An 11,724-nucleotide genomic window follows, 5' to 3' on the forward strand; every position below is an offset into this window, starting at 1 on the left:
CAATGTTGGAGGTGTTCAAGCCTGGGGCACACTAGAGCTCAGTGCCCGCCGGTGGAGGAGCCCATGCAATGTTGTGCTCTCCAGAAACTTTCCTGTTATACATAGAAAGTTTACACTGCACTCCATGATTTTTGTGAGGGGCAATTTGAGTGTATTTTTACATCAATCGGGTCCCAGTCAAGGCTCTCCTGGATTCAGGGAGCATGGTGACCCTTGTACTGGACAGTGTGGTCGATGAAGTCGGACCTGCAACCATAGCCCAAATGATGTCATAAATATGCCAAGTGATGATGAAAGTGATGTAATGTACGACTGGCAAAATAATGTGTCACAGCCCCAACCTCTAAAAGAAGGTGGAACTTTAATTGACCGTCCCAGTCCAAAGACCGAGCTGCTCTCTGAGGTGCGGGGGATTATCCCCATTACAGGTAATGCTGGGTGAGGATGATGAGTAAAATTCATGCCACCCCATATGTCCTGATTTGGATGTGTCAAGGGGAATCTTTGGCATTGCCCAAATGTGTGATCTCACTTTAGTTTATGCCAGGAAGCAAGTTGTGGTAATAAAAGTGTTCCTCAGGACCCCTGGGCAAATAGTGGTCTCACTCCACTGTCAATGGTGACCAAGGTCTGTAAAGGAAGTTATTGAACAGCTATTGGTTCCCCAGACCTACAGGCAAATGGTACTTGATCTACTGCATAATGATGCTCTTGCTGAACACCTAGGGGCAGAAAAGACAGAGGCGCCAATTATGGAGCGGTTTTACTAACCATCTGAATTGAAAACCTACTGTGCCTCCTGTCCTACCTGCCAGTGAATGGCTCTGTCCTCACGTTATCATAGCCCATTGGTGCCCCTTGCCCGAGGTACCATTCGATCTTATAGCTATGGATTTGGTAAACCCCCTTGGTTAAATCTGGCCGAGGGCATAAGTACATTTTTGGTGATCCTTGACTATGCCACCTGATAACCTGAAGTATTCATTTAAGGAATGCTTCATCTAAAGCCATTGCCTGTGAGTTGTTCTAGAACAGTGCTGTCCAACTGGCGGCCCACAGGCCACATGCGGCCCTCGACCCCCCTCTGTGTGGCCCCCCATCTGTCTGGCTGCTTTGATGGTTTACTTTTGTGTAAGCTTTGAATGGTATCAGTACTGAGATTAACTGGCTCAGATTCAGGCTGTAATCGCTCTGTATTGTTTCAAAATGTAATCCCCTGTCTTGTTCACACTTTTTAATCTCTGCATTGTTGACCCCCTGCAGTGTTCACACCTCAGGCTCAGGCTGTAATCACCCACATTGTTCACCTCTTCACACCTCAGACATTGTATGTACTGCCTGGACTATGCTGCCTGTGTATAGGCAGCATAGGGTAGGCAGAGTATGGCACATAGGCAGCATAGGGCAGTGAGGGTATGGCACAAACAGGCAGAGGATGGCACCCACAGGCAGCATAGGACAGGCAGAGTGCTGCCTGTGTGTGCCATACTCTGCCTACCCTATGCTTGCCTGTGGGAGGTGAACCTGGCCGGGGTTTGTTCTGGGAGTTTGTTTGCAGTTGGAAATAGCCATTAAATGGTCCCTAAGGTATGTAATTATATGCTGGGGGTTGCTGTGCTATCCACAGGGGAGGAGGAGGTGGCATGTGGATTTAAGGGTGTGTCTTAATATGACATAATATAATTCTTTAACATATGAATGATGGTTAATATCCCTGCAGCGACCATTGTGATAAAATGGGTGTGGTTTGAAGTGGGTGTGGTTTAAAATGGGGGAGTGGCCAAAACTGGCTTCCATTCACGGCCCTCCACCATGCACCGCAGAAGTTGGACAGCACTGTTCTAGATGTTCTCCAGGACAGGGTTTCCCAAACTGACTGACCAGGGCAAGTTATTTCAGATTAAGCAGGTCTACCATCCACAGATGGATGGGCTGGATGAGCGATTTAACCCTTTAACTGCCAACGACATGCAGAGAGTCTTTAGCGACAACCCCCTGAGCAACGAGCCAGGGAGGCTGTCATGTTGGTCCTCCGATGCGATCATCGCAGGACTGACCTCCAAGCAACAGATGTGATTGCATCTGCTGCTTCTCTTTCGGCTCTCCCTGCTTTCCCCCCCTCCTGCCAGCGACGCCCACTCACTTCCTGCTGCTGGAGCTCTGCGCAGATGACCCTCCAGAAGACTGCAGGACCCCTCCAATCGTTCTGATTATCCATCTACCTCCAGGACAGTTAAGTGTCCTTTATTTACAGTACTATGCACACTTACATACATTTACACACAGCACACAAATTAGAACAGTTTTATTTTAATTTTGCACACTTATATACACACTTATACACTGTCACACAACTTTTACATATGTACACACATGTATACACAAACACTTTTTTTTAAAAAAAAAAATTGTAATTTTAATTTTTTTAATTTTACCACTTTTTTAGTTTCTTTTTCCCTAAAAACGGTTTATTTTGACAGCGTGACTATTGGATCAGATATTCTGACCACTAATTACGCTGTCGTGTTATTTATTTTGTTGTTTCACTGATTTGCACAATTTTTGTGGTTTTATTGCATTTTTTAGCCCTGCATTAGTGCTCCTGATCTGTTTTAGCATAGCTTTGCCATGTGTAACTTTGGTGTACAAAAATAACTTGCGATGCGATCATCGTAGGAGTGACCTCCAAGCAGCAGATGTGATTGCATCTGCTGCTTCTCTTTCGGCTCTCCCTGCTTTCCCCCCCTCCTGCCAGCGACGCCCACTCACTTCCTGCTGCTGTGTACTTTACAAAAATATATGGTTTTCTGGGGGTCTCTGTATAGTTGGGGGGTGTTACAGCACATAATATGCTGTCAGGGGGCTCTGTATGCCAAAGCTGAGTTGGCAGGTGAGTAATCCATATGTGCTATTTTCATTTTGGGGTCAGTACATACCATGTAATTGTATGCAAGAAATTGTGTGAGATAAATGCGGCAAATTGCAACATTTTTATGCAATTTTCTGAAATGTCATAAAAATCTGCAAATTTAGGAAAGCTTTACGCCTTGGTACTTTGGAGTAAAAAGAAATGTGTAACATAGTAACATAGTAAGTTGGGTTGAAAAAAGACATACGTTCATCACGTTCAACCATGCCTATATATAACCTGCCTACTACTAGTTGATCCAGAGGAAGACAAAAAAACCCATGTAAAGCCTCTCTAATTTGCCGCAGAGGGGAAAAAATTCCTTCCTGACTCCAAGATGGCAATCGGACCAGTCCCTGGATCAACTTGTACTAAGAGCTATCTCCCATAACCCTGTATTCCCTCACTTGCTAAGAATCCATCCAGCCCCTTCTTAAAGTTATATAATGTATCAGCCAGCACGACTGATTCGGGGAGGGAATTCCCACAACTTCACAGCTCTCACAGTAAAAAATCCTTTCCGAATATTTAAATGGAACCTCCCTTCTTCTAAACGGAGTGGGTGCCCTTGTGTCCGTTGGAAGGACCTACTGGTAAATAAAACATTAGAAAGGTTATTATATGATCCCCTTATATATTTATACATAGTTATCATGTCACCTCTTAAGCGCCTCTTCTCCAGTGTAAACAGACCCAACTTGGCCAGTCTTTCCCCATAATTGAGACTTTCCATACCCTTTACCAACTTAGTTGCCCTTCTCTGGACCCTCTCTAACTCAATAATGTCTCGTTTGAGCACTGGAGACCAGAACTGGACAGCATATTCTAGATGGGGCCTTACCAGCGCTCTGTAAAGGGGAATAATAACCCACTCCTCCCGTGAATCTATACCCCTTTTAATACAGCTCAAAACCTTCTTTGCCAGCTGCTGCCTGGCATTGCTTGCTACAGCCAAGTTTATTATCTACAAGATCTCCAAGGTCCTTCTCCATTATGGATTTGCCTAGTGCAGTCCCATTAAGGGTATAAGTGGCTTGAATATTTTTACATCCCAGGTGCATGACCTTAGATTTATCCACATTAAATCTCATCTGCCACTTAGCCGCCCAGATTGCCAGTTGGTCAAGATCCTGCTGCAAGGATGCCACATCCTGGATAGAATTGACTGGTCTGCTGAGTTTTGTGTCATCTGCAAACACTGATACATTACTTATAATACCCTCCCCCAAGTCATTTATGAACAAGTTAAACAAAAGTGGACCCAGTACAGAACCCTGAGGGACCCCACTGAGAACCTTATTCCAAGTAGAGAATGTACCATTAACAAACGCCCTCTGTACCCGATCCTGTAGCCAGTTTTCTTAGTTTAGAAAGCAGTCGTTTGTGGGGAACGGTATTAAATGCTTTGGCAAAATCCAAATAGATTATATCTACTGCATCCCCACTGTCCCCATGGGTTCCAGATTCGGGGGAATGTGTACTTTCCAAAAATATGACTTTCTGGGGTGAATGTACTTTTTACTAGAATTATCCCACATATAATGATGTAAATGTGTTGATTTTGCAGAAGCTGAAATTACAGAAATGATAGATCATATGGGGGTATGTTCACATTGGGGCCCCTACATGCCACATTCTTAGGTAAACCTATACATATTGGGCATCAAACTGTTCAGTGGGCCCCTGGCGTTCATATTTAGGGTGTTTTATCTTGGTACCTAATGCTATGTGGGAGATAAGATGCTGAAAACTGGAAGCTCTGAGTGGATTTTTGGAAATGTTATCAAAATTGCCAACTTTAGGAAAGCTTTGTGGCTTGGTACTTTGGAGTAGAAAGACATGGGTACCCATTTTAGATTCGGGGGAATGTGTACTTTCCAAAAATATATGGCTTTCTGGGGTGAATTTACTTTTTACTAGCGTTATCCCACATATAATTATGTAAATGATTGATTTTGCAGAAGCTGAAATGACAGAAATCACAGTACATATGGTTGTATGTTCACATTGGGGCCCCTACATGCCACATACTTAGGTAAACCTATACATATTGTGTATCAAACTGTTCAGTGGACCCCTGGCGTTCATATTTTTAGGGTGTTTTATTTGGTTACTTTATGACCTTTAGGAGTTAAGATACTATAGACTGGAAGCTTTGAAGCGATTTTTAAAAAATTTCACAAATTTTGATAAAAACCAATAATTTAGGAAAGCATTGCAACTTGATAGTTTGGAGTAGACAGACAGCTGTGCCTATTTTGGATTCCCCAGAATCTGTTCTTTCTAAAAATGTAAAATTTTCTGGGATAAACTTTCTGTTAGCGGAATTTTTGGCCTTAAAATCTAAAGTATGCAGCTTTCTGGAGCAGTGCTTTGGAAATTTGGTAGTGTACTGCTGGAGGGTTTTGACCTATACAAGTGAGAAATCTCCATAAAACTATATATATTTGGTATTGGCACGTTCAGGAGACATGGGACTTACCAAATCAGGTGTATTTTCATGCATAAAATATTTAATGTTTCTGGTATATGTGTTTATATTATGGAAAATATTTTTTTTTCATTTTTTAGACATTTAGAGGCCTATATCTTGTTACAAAATTGGAATTACACAAAAATTCTACCATATTTTCAAAGCTTAGGTTGTCCTGAAAAAAACAATATATTTTTTTCCTGGGTAAACTAAAAGTCCCCCCGAGGAAAGGCCCCTAAAGTGAAACAGTGCAAAATGTTCAAAAACTGTCTGGCAGTAGAAGTTCCGCTTTGTCCAAAACGGCTGGCAGTGAAAGGGTTAAGCACCATATCCTGTGTCAACCACTGTGTAGTTGGAGCTGAGGCAACAGTGCAGCTATTGGGTGGGACTTGGCACTCTGGCTCCTCTACTGTATACACAGAAGAAAAGAACTGGTTAAGCACATCTGCCTTTTCTGTATCCGCCGTAACCATATTGTTATTATAACTCAATGGGGCCACACCCTCAACCTGCATCTTTTTACTATTAATATACTTATAAAAACTTTTTGGGGTTAGTCTTGGCCTCTGCTGCGATGCGCTCCTCCTCCTCTTTGCCTTCCGGATTGCTGTTTTACAACACTTGTTATAGTGTTTATATTTATTAAACGCAGCTACTGTCCCCTCTGACTTATATTTCTTAAAAGCTTTCCTTTTTTTCCCTATGAACTTCTTTACCTCAGTGTTAGCCACATAGGGTGATTCTTAACACTTCTACTTTTTCTTATTAATGGAATAAATTGAGAACAGTAATGATTTAATATCATTTTAAATGACAACCATTTCTGCTCTGTGTTTTTATCAGGAAACATAATGCCCCAATCTGTGCCCTGAAGCGTTGCCTTCCTAAAATTCATTGTCTTTGTTGTCCCCGTGTAAATTTGTTTCCTACACCAAACATCAAATGAAATAACATTATGATCACTATTACCCAGGTGTTCAACCACTTGCACATTTGCTATACGTTCTGGGTCATTAGAGATCACTAGATCCAGTATAGCATAGTTCCTGGTTGGCTCCTCAACAACCTGTGACATAAATTTGTCATGCACCAAATTTATAAACTTGTTCCCATTTACTGTCCTGGAAGTACTATGGCTCCAGTCAATATCAGAGTAATTAGAATCCCCCATTATTATCACTTGCCCCAAACTAGCAGCCTTTTCTATTTCCAACAGGAGCTGGGCCTCCTCCTCTACGCTTACATTTGGGGGTCTATAGCATACCCCTACAATTAGTTTGGTAGATTCTTTACTATCTGTGAGAAGCTCAACCCATAAGGATTCTGATCCCTCTGTTACCCCCATCACTTCCCCTTTAACATTTGCTTTTAATTCTTGCTTAACGAACAGACACACTCCCCCTCCTTTTCTATTGCCCCTGTCCCTCTGAAACAATGTATAACCCCCAATATTAACTGCCTAGTCATGAGACTCATTCAACCAAGTTTCAGCAATGCCAATGATGTCATATTTCCGCTCCAACGCCAGTACCTCCAGCTCTCCCATTTTACCAGTCAGACTCCTTGCATTGGTAAACATACATTTAATACTGGTACCAGCGTGAGAATGACGTGTAAACAACTTATGGGCCTCCCTGCCATTATCAGTATCCCAAAGCAAGTCTCCTCCCCCATTTTCCCTTACTATGCCCACTACCTCATCTATCCTGTCTACCACAGAATTTCACACTGCACCACCCCCCCCCCCGCTCCTAGTTTAAAATCTCCTCCAACCCTTTAGCCACCTTTTCCCCCAAAGCAGCTGCCCCATCATCATTGAGGTGCAGCCCATCCCTGGCAAAGAGCCTGTAGCCAATTGAGAAATCAGCCCAGTTCTCGAGAAACCCAAAGCCCTCCTCCCTGCACCAATCTCTCAGCCACGCATTAATCTCCCTAAGCTCCCGCTGCCTTCTTAACGTTGCTCATGGCACAGGTAATATCTCTCAAAAAATTACCTTGGAAGTCCTCGCCCTCAACTTCTTGCCTAGCTTTTTAAAATCGTTCTTGAGGACTTCCCCCCCTCCTCTAACTTTGGCATTGGTACCTATGTGTACCAAGACCGCCGGGTCTTCCCCAGCCTCTCCCAACAATTTGTTCACTCGTTCCACCACATGCCGAATTCTAGCACCAGGCAAGCAACACACAGTTCAGCATGTAGGGTCTTTGCGACAAATTACCCTATCCACCTTTCTAATAACTGAATCCCCTACAACTATAGCCTGCCTTCCCTTCCTAGCTCTATTCCCCCCTCCTGTATTAGAGGTGCCGGCTCCCAGGGTGCTCTGAGAGTCAGCCTGCTCCATACCTGCCAGCTCAGAGCTGTCTTCCCCAGCATCTTCACCTAAAGCAGCAAATCTGCTGGTTTGAACAAGTTGTGAACCAGCCCCCCTACCCTTGTGGCCCCTACTGCCCCTCTTAACTGTCACAAATTTGTCTCCCTCATTAACCTCCACTGTCCCTTTTCCACCCCCCACTACACCGGCCCCTGCCAGTGGTTGCTCAGTGAGCCTCCTGTTCTCCCCCATGTTTGCAGCTGCCCTCAGTGCTGCCAGTTCCCCCCTTAGATTCTGCACCTCAGATTCCAAGAGGAAAACCCACCTGCATCTCTCACAAGTAAATGCTGCATGGAACTGCTGCTCCAGGACCACATACATGCGACAAGATGCACACTGAGTAACACCAGCAATCATACTGAAACTCATATTGCCACTGGGTACTTACAGTCTCCCGAGTGCAATCCCTTGTATAGTGCCTTTTAAGTTTTAAACGCCTTTTTGTTTTTAACGCCTGCTAAAACACTAATTCACATGCAACATTTAGATTACATGCAACACTCGCTGTGCAGTCAGAAATTTATAGAGGTTCAAACCAAACAGCCAAGCGCCTGGTGAGAATTTACCAGATTTACTCCTCCCCCTTAATTAGTAGGCTCAATCAGCCAGGTAGCACTTACAAATCACACAGCAGTTCGTTAATTGCACTTACTTTCTCCTTTCACCCAGCACTCCCAGCATGCACAGTAAACCCCAAACGCCTTTTTACCCATTATAGATTCGGAGGAATGTGTACTTTCCAAAAATATATGGCTTTCTTAGGTGAGTGTAATTTTTTGTAGCATTATCCCACATAAAGGATGTAAATGTGTTGATTTTGCAGGAGCTGAAATGATAGATCATATGGGGGTATGTTCCCATTGGGGCCCCTACATGCCAAATATTTAGGTAAACCTATACATATTTGGTATCAAACTGTTCAGTGGACCCCTGGCATTCAAATTTATGGTGTTTTACCTTGGTACCTAATGATACGTGGGAGATAAGATGCTGCAAACTGGAAGCTTTGAGTGGATTTTTGGAAATGTTATCAAAATTGCCAACTTTAGGAAAGCTTTGTGGCTTGGTACTTTGGAGTAGAAAGACATGGGTACCCATTTTAGATTCGAAGGAATTTGTACTTTCCAAAAATATATGACTTTCTGAGGTGAGCATACTTTTTGCTAGCTTTATCCCACATATAATGATGTAAATGTGTTGATTTTGCAGGAGCTGAAATGACAGAAATGATAGATCATATGGGGGTATGTTCACATACCTATACATATTGGGCATTAAACTGTTCAGTGGAACCCTGGCATTCATATTTAGGGTGTTTTATTTGGTTAATTTATGACCTGTAAGAGATAAGATACTATAAACTGAAAGCTTTGAAGCGATTTTTTAAAAATTTCACAAATTTTGATAAAAACCAATAATTTTAAGAAAGCATTGTGACTTGATAGTTTGGAGTAGACAGACAGTTGTGCCTATTCTGGATTCCCCAGAATCTGTTCTTTCTAAAAATGTAAAATTTTCTGGCATAATCCTTTTGTTAGTGGAATTTTTAGCAGCTTTCTGAAGCAGTGCTTTGGAAATTTGGTAGTGTACTGCTGGGAGTTTTTGACCTATGCAAGTGAGAAATCTCCATAAATCTATATATATTTGGTATTGGCACGTTCAGTAGACATGGGATTTTCCAAATCAGTTGTATTTTCGTACATAAAATTTTTGTCTGGTGTGTGTGTTTATATTATGGAAAATTTGATTTTTAACATTTAGAAACCTATATCTTGTTAGAAGCCTTATCCTGGAATTACACAAAAATTCTACTGCGATTCATTAAGAATTCTACTGCTTCAATATACGTTTAGCAAAGGGAGGGCATTTCTTAGTAGCTTAATGCACAGAATGTCTTAATGTCCTATATATATTGATAATGGGTGAGTGCAGAGGATCTCTTGTTGTTGTCTATATGTATTTTGTGGTCACAACCTCATTGCACCCCCGCCTAATGGTTTAAAATTTAGTGGTTGAGCACAACTTTCCCCTTTTTTGCTATAGTTTATACAGGAGCAGTGGCCAGCTCCATGTTGTAGCTCCCAGCTATAGTCAGGTGATCCCAGTGAAGCCAATAAAAGGGCAACCATATGGGGGTTTTAACCTTGAAAGCAAGTATGTTGCAGGTAAAACTTCGTCCCTTTGCTAAACGTATATTGAAGCAGTAGAATTCTTAATGAATCGCATAAGTCAGTGTAGGACTGGCCAGAAGGGATGACTTTGATGTAGTTGGCCAGCTTGAAGTATATTGCAATGTATGGACAAACAATCCCTATTTTGTTTAAAGGGGAGGGCATTTCTTAGTAGCTTAATGCACAAAATGTCTTAATGTCCTATATATATTGATAATGGGTGAGTGCAGATGATCTCTTGTTGTTGTCTATATATATATATATATATATATATATATATATATATATATATATATATATATATATAAATAGTTTATGCACAGTATGTGAGTGTATAGATAGGTCAGTATAGTTTTATGTGTTTGCTGGGGTACACTTGGAAGGGTTGAACTTGATGGATTTTTGTTTTTTTCAACCTGACTTAACCGTGTATATGTAACTATGTGTTTATAGCAAGTCTTGTTTCTAAATCAGTAGTTAACTTTGGAGTGTTTATTTGGACTTTTAATCTCTCATAGTCATTGTTGGTTTGGTGTTTTGTTGTTTGGTGTTTGTAATCTGATTTATTGTGTATGACCCTGGCCTGCTGACTATCTGATTGAACATACCCCTAAGTAATTCCTATTGGTTACACCAAGAGCACACTCCTTACTGCATTCCAGCTCAGGGTGGGCTTGTCACAACAGACTGGTCAGCTATATCTCCAAACAGCTTTCTGCAGCTTTCCCCTGCTAATGCTGCTTAAAATGTCTGCATATTAGAAGGCTTAATTCCCTTCTCAACCCAGTATCTTGACTGCACTGCCATAGTTCCATTCCCCTCTGCACCTAGCCACTGAAATTCATTTCACCTTTTTCACTCAGAATATAACAAACAGATTTCTTAGGCGCTATGGATTTTGTTCGGGCAGAGCAAGCCATTTCTGGTTTGAGCCAGCAGATTTATTATATAGCTCAACTGATGCAAAATTTACAGAGCCAAGGAACAAATATCCCAAAGCCCCCTCCTACTGCAGTTCTTGCTGAGGTCCCTTCCTAAGTATCTAAGAAGCCTTACCTGAGAAATTTTTGGTAGATAGAAAGTATTTTAGGGGTTTTATAAACCAATGCACCTCACAGATTTCCTAATGACTCCCTCAAAGTGGGGTTTATGTTAACTCTTTTACAAGGGGAAGCTTTATCTTGGGCCTTCCAAACTATTGAACCTAGCCCCTTGCTTACTGATTAAAAGGTTTTTAGCTGCTATGGCAATTATTTTTTATGCTTCCAACAGTACTGCCACAGCTGAGTTCACTCTCCTGTATGTTTGCCTCAATGTTGCTGAATATGCAGTGAAATTCAAGAGATGAGTGGCAGATACTAAATGGAATCCTGCTGTACAAAGGCTTCATTTTAGGAGGGGGCTAAACTGAAAAACTGAAGATGAATTAGCCAGGGTAGATTCTTCAGAAGACCTTGATGAATTCATCAAGTTATGTGTCATGATTGAGCTACGCCTTTCAGAAAAGCGACAAGGGGTCTTTTACCCCTTTTCTGTCTGACTCCTTTCCTACCCCTTCTGGTTCTACTACTCACTCAGGAGGGCCTATGCAGTAAGAATTTGTGAGGGGCCCCTTGTCTGATAAGGAACACCGGAGGTCTAACGAACTGCGCCTTTACTGTGGTTCAGTAAGCTAAACACTTAACCCTTACAGTTTTCTTGTAGACTAAGGGATGCAAGATTGAGGGTCAAGAAATGAATACTTCTGTGCTGGAGGAAATGTTATTTCAACCCAGATGGCATCTCAAGCAGGACTATTTC

Source organism: Xenopus tropicalis, chromosome 6 (assembly GCF_000004195.4).
Source record: "Xenopus tropicalis strain Nigerian chromosome 6, UCB_Xtro_10.0, whole genome shotgun sequence".
NCBI classification, from domain to species: domain Eukaryota; kingdom Metazoa; phylum Chordata; class Amphibia; order Anura; family Pipidae; genus Xenopus; species Xenopus tropicalis.